The 5,555-nt window shown below is 37.7% G+C and overlaps 1 long non-coding RNA gene across 1 annotated transcript; it reads right to left on the bottom strand.

The window, feature by feature from the left end:
• Window positions 1-716: 716 nt before the first annotated feature.
• Window positions 717-1,943, bottom strand: LOC148012961 (uncharacterized). The gene is made up of 2 exons (XR_015688819.1): window positions 1,657-1,943; window positions 717-966 (listed from the first exon to the last, which is right to left on the bottom strand). It is a non-coding gene; the product is annotated as an uncharacterized LOC148012961 (long non-coding RNA).
• Window positions 1,944-5,555: the final 3,612 nt, after the last annotated feature.

Raw genomic sequence — 5,555 nt, 5'->3', positions numbered from 1 at the left:
ATTCCATTTAGACTAGAGTAGTTCTAATGAGAATTGTTAGTTTAAGAGCCATTTCATACAATTACTACTTTAAAACCACCCCATTATTCTTGATCAAGATTAGGGACAATGACATTATGTTAACCTTAAATATGTGATTTCTATTTTAATAAGAGAAATATGATCAATGACTACACAAGATGGATTGGATTGAGTGGAGGAACTTGCAATGATGTGATGACATATGTTAATGGCTTGCAAGAGCCAAATCTTAGTTGCAAAACATAGAAGCAAGATGAAACATAAAATACGTGTGGCCTAGATTTCATACAATTAGAATCCATGTTATAGCCTTTTCATGTATGCTATTTTGTAAGACTTTACAATAGTAACTTGATCTTCTAAAATATAATGCAAAGTTTGTCCTGGGAAATGTTAACCACCCCATATGATTCCAACTAAAAGTGAAAGCTCCTAATCATGCTTGTGCATCATTCTTTCTTTAAATGAAACTCATTCTTTTCAAGTCCCTTAGTTTTCTATGTGTACTAGTAAGCACAACTAATAATCAAACTTCTTTAATGGATTTATACACTTTATAAGAAAGTGTATACCTTATACATGCAAGAGCAACTCACTTTACATATGTCAACATGTGCTAGCAGACTTTAAATAATAGTGAAAATCAACTTGGAAGAACATAATCTCAACAAATTATACATTCAAGACTAGAGATATTAAGTAAGGGATAGTTTCCCAAAACACTTTAAACTCAATCAAAGTTTTATGTATATAATGTTGCCAAATTGAGTCTAAGGATTTTAGCTTAGCCTTTAAGGCTTCATATGAGTGCGTTTATTCGATCTAGATAGTTGAAGGCCGCCTTCTACAGGCCATTATTGTATGCATATTTCATCTCTACCAAGAACGCCCATGGTGATAGGGAGGCCCTTGAACATACTCTGTACGAGTGTCTGTTTCATAAACCTGAGGAAACAAAGTCACAAGTGGATTATCAACATAATTGGGTTTTATGCCACATGGAGATTTTCCATGCCCCATGCCTTGTAGATGCAAAAAAGGAACTTGGTAAGTGGCAATACAAGGGGAGTTGCACAAGTGGTGATATACTTTCCATAAGGAGTTAATGCTTTGAACTTGGACCAAATTTTGAAAAGACAAGCGAGGAACCAAGTAGGCTTGCATTTTATGGTTGGTTTTTGCCAGAGCCCAAGCCTACCACTAACACATGTAAGTCATACTACTTTTGCAAGGCACACGAGTCAAAAACTTACATTAACATTGTTAAATGCATTTATGGTACTTAATCACACCTTCAAAGTCCACATATGCTCCACTCTCATTTTCTAAATAGCGTAGTAGTAAAGTGTTAGGCACAAAATGCTTTGCTTTAGGAGAAGTTAGAAGATGGCATATGCAAGATCAAGTGCAAAGGTTACAAGTGCTCTAGGCGAAAGGTGACATATGTGGTATGATGAAGCACAAACATTAGAAGGGCTTAGGAAGGTGCAATGCAAAGAGTAGAGAGGCGTTAGAACAAGATCAAAACTGAAACACTCCATATTACACTAAATTATGTCCATACTCAGAAATAATTGGAGCAAGCAAGCTCAAACACACGTGTAGTCACAAGGGTAGGGGCGAGGCGACGCCTACCACTGGAGGAGGCTGGTGGTGGTGGTGGTGGGGGGGGTATTCCGGGGCACCATTGAATGAATAGGACTGATATTCCTGAACATACCCACCGCTATTGTAAGGGGGAGGATGGTGGTGGTGGTGTGAATATGCTCCTTGCTCGTAATAAGGAGGAGGAGGAGGCACATGATGATGGTGGTGATGATCGTGGAAAGACATTTTCTCAGTGCGTGTAGTCTGTCTCTCTCTCTCTCTCTCTCTCTAATAACAGCTGTTATCGTTACTCGTTGAATGTTGCAAGCCACGCGCCTCCTTATATATATATATATATATAAGAGCTATGTACTGATCAGCCAGTGATCATCCAGCGGCTGCTAGATTCCATTCCCGCATTATCTGTCTCTGAGATTACATTCGCACATTATCTGTCTCAGATAGCCCACCACCTTCATGATTCCGTAATTACTTTTATAAAAGCTGGGGAATAATATCGACGCGAATGATTCCTTCTCATCATCACATGCGACTGTGCGTGTCGTCTTCCTTTTGATCAACACTTTGACTCTCATCACTTAACCTAGTAATTCCAAGTTCCTCGCCCATCAAAGTTTGTTGCTGCTGCAACCCACTTTGGACTCTCGAGAATTACTTTGATAGGTGCCCGCCTACATGAACAACCCTAGTTTATGTGGATTGTAGTGGTTTGGTGTGGAAGCCCACAAGCCACCTATTTTGTGGGAGCTTCATGAATCGATCTTCTCGGGGCCTACATGATTGCCAATGTTGTGAGCATAGAAGGTTCGTCATAGTGTGGGGATGTGGCACTCGACTAGCAACACGTGTAGTGCAAGGAAATCACAGCTTTACAATGAGTATGTAGTTGGCAACATTGAGAGAAAGGAGTGTCCTATTCAGTATATAAATCTAATCCTTTTGAAAGATATTTTAGGAATCCTTTATCTAGTGGAAGGTAATGTACCATCTTGCTTCTTTAATCCTCCAAGTAGACCCTAATACCTAGGTATTCATTCCTAGTTATCAATCTCATTTTTAGGATCACATTTTCTTACCATCCTTGCATTCAACACTATGGAATGATAGAATGGCAATGAAGGATGATTCTAGCAACTCATATTTGCTAGTTGAGTGAAGTCATCCTTGATGTAGTAGAAAAATTCTTCACTATTACCCATGCCAAATTGCAATCCATGTAAAATATATTGGCCACCTCTACATCTAGAGTTACTCTCATTCCATAGTCGCCCACCAATTTGGCAGCATATATATATATACATATCACACGTTTTTTCCTAGTAGCCCCATAGCTCCTTCACTCACTATCATCTAAGGCAATCAATAGAAGGATACACATTGAAGGCTTCTACCCTCTTCGACTTGCTTTCTTAGGATACTTGGACCTTCTAATTTGTCTTAGAATCCTAAGTTTTATGGGACTCGCCTTGCAATAGTAAGGGGAAATGTTATGTGAGATGCAAGATGGAGCAATTGGAACAAAACTCTGATAATGGTATATGCAGTCGATAAGATAGTAGGAAAAGCTAAAGCAATGTGAAAATAGAATGCTAAGAAAATCCTCACCTACAAATGTCTACGAAAAATCTATAAATGTATTGTTACCTATGGGCACTTGTAATATAGTACACATGTAACTTGCATCCCATGAAAACCTAATTGACGAGTTATGGTAGAAAGCATAAAGCCTTAGAAAATATTTGTTTAGGGGGTAGTCATGCAGAAAGGCCTCCTAGGTAATAGGTATATGGCTAAAATATGATACACTTCTATATTTATCACTTTTTGTATGCCCAAAAATTATTTTATATTCAAATATGAGATTGCATATAGCTTGCTTCTCTTTTTCCATCTTCGGAAGATTTTGTGAGAAAGTATTGAGCATGTGTTTCCTTCTATTGTCTTTCACTACTCCTTCCCACAACTTGATTGGAGCTTTCAGAGCACAAAGGAGTTGAAATTGTATCATGGATTGAGGAAAAATAGCAAGGAGGTCTAAGATTGAATGAGTTATCTATGAATGTAATGGTCCCTCACCCTCACTCTCTCACTCTCTTGCTCTCAATCTCTCACTCTCACCCTCACCCACTCTCTCATAATGGAAGTAAGAAGGTAAGTGCACAAAGTTTGTACACACATGAATAACTGGTTCTATTCATTCTCATCCTTTCTATATACATTTTCAAGGTTAGGGTTTTCCCATCTCTCTTGGGCATATAACCCATCTTTTGGGCATCAAGGCTGGTCATCTCTTATTCCACGCTTTTCCTATGGTGAGAATGAACTTAAACCTTTACAATTTATTCTTGAGAGCCTATGTTATCACTATAATTTGCACAAGATCAAGCATGGCTTATGGATTTACATGATAAATTAATAAAATTGCTATAACCTTTTGGCAATTCAAAGATACAAGTGCTTCATTCACATTAATTTATGGCTTGAATAATCTAAAGGCTAATAAAAATTTTTAGGTTCCTTCTTGTGCATGCTTGCATTTTGCATTTTGCACACTTCTTGCAGTTAGCATTATCCCCCCCCTAGATGAGTGCTAGTCCCATGGTACCCTCCGTCGTAGGTGGTATTCTTCAACTTGCACTAATGACGTGGATGCTGGGGGCTATTGGGTGTTTTCCTTGGGAGGAGTCCTTTAGACTATTGATGGTGTAGAAGCTTCTTATCATAATGTATGTTGTGGTTGGAGTAGTGGTAGGTGTCTTGGTTTTGCTTAAGTCGGTGGTGTTCTTTGGGATTATCTTGGTGGGTTTTGATGATCTTCTAGTAAGTTTCCTTGGTGAAACAAAGGCATAAGTACTCGATTGAGAATGGAAGATCTTGAGGAGAAGCTAATGGCATGTTAATCCTTGAAATCTTCAATACCTATAATCAAAAAGACCTCTCCTATAGTATCTCCATAGGGAAAAGTGCTTAGAATATATTTTGTTGGTTTGGGAGAATGGTCGAACTCCAAATGAATCTAAAGTATTGTCATGTACTTGAAGACCCAAACCATGCATAGATTATGGTGTAGATATTACATGAGTGCACATGAATACTTAGGCATTACTTAGCTAAAGATCGTCATTTTGGTTTAGAGAGCACTGTTGTTGATAAAGACAAGGAAAAAAGTGTTGTTCATTGTTGAAATTGTACTTGAAGAAGATTTTGAAGATATCATTAGTATGCCGAATAAGATGCATTGCAGTTGAATGGCTTGAGAGTAAGAGTCTCTAATTTTTGTAGTTCCTTGAAGAGACTAGTATCTTCTTTCAATGTTTTTTTGTCTTGCTTTGCCAAGGCCATTGATGTGATACAAGGAAAATGTGTAAGTGACTTAGGGTGACAAGTCTAAACCATAGGAAAGGCATGCTTATTAGGTATGTCCTGCCCTTTATGTGCCTTGAGTGAGTGTTGGAGGAATGAACAAAAGGGCTAGGGGATCAAGGATGAAGCTAGCCAACCAAGGCCATCAAACATACCTAATTTGAGAAAACCTAGGTGTAATCCAGTGATTGTGTGTATATTTGTTAATTTTGATTTTCTTTTCTTTAGGTCTTCCATAGCTTGTTGACTTGCTGCTTCTTTGTTGCTACTTTAAGCATATCATTCGCTACTTATTTGTCTGCATTCACTTGATAGAAATTGAGAGCTAATATAGTTGATTTTCATGAGGACATTTTAAAAATATATATATTTAACATCATTTACCAGTTCATGTTGTTAATAGATCAAGTTGCTTCCATTTTCTCCCTCCCTATACAAAAAATGTTGCAATGCTTCCAAGCATTACATGGATAGTAATAGTGTGGTGTGAATGGACTTTTTGATGTTTTGATTTTTTTTTTGGTTAGAAATTCTATTGTACATGAAATTATAATGTAAGTGTG

The sequence above is a fragment of the Lygodium microphyllum genome, chromosome 26, assembly GCF_053477565.2.
Source record: "Lygodium microphyllum isolate KBCC chromosome 26, Lygodium_microphyllum_v1.1.10, whole genome shotgun sequence".
Lineage (NCBI taxonomy): Eukaryota > Viridiplantae > Streptophyta > Polypodiopsida > Schizaeales > Lygodiaceae > Lygodium > Lygodium microphyllum.
Note: the sequence above shows the minus strand (reverse complement) of the source record. Positions and strands in the feature narration are given on the sequence as shown.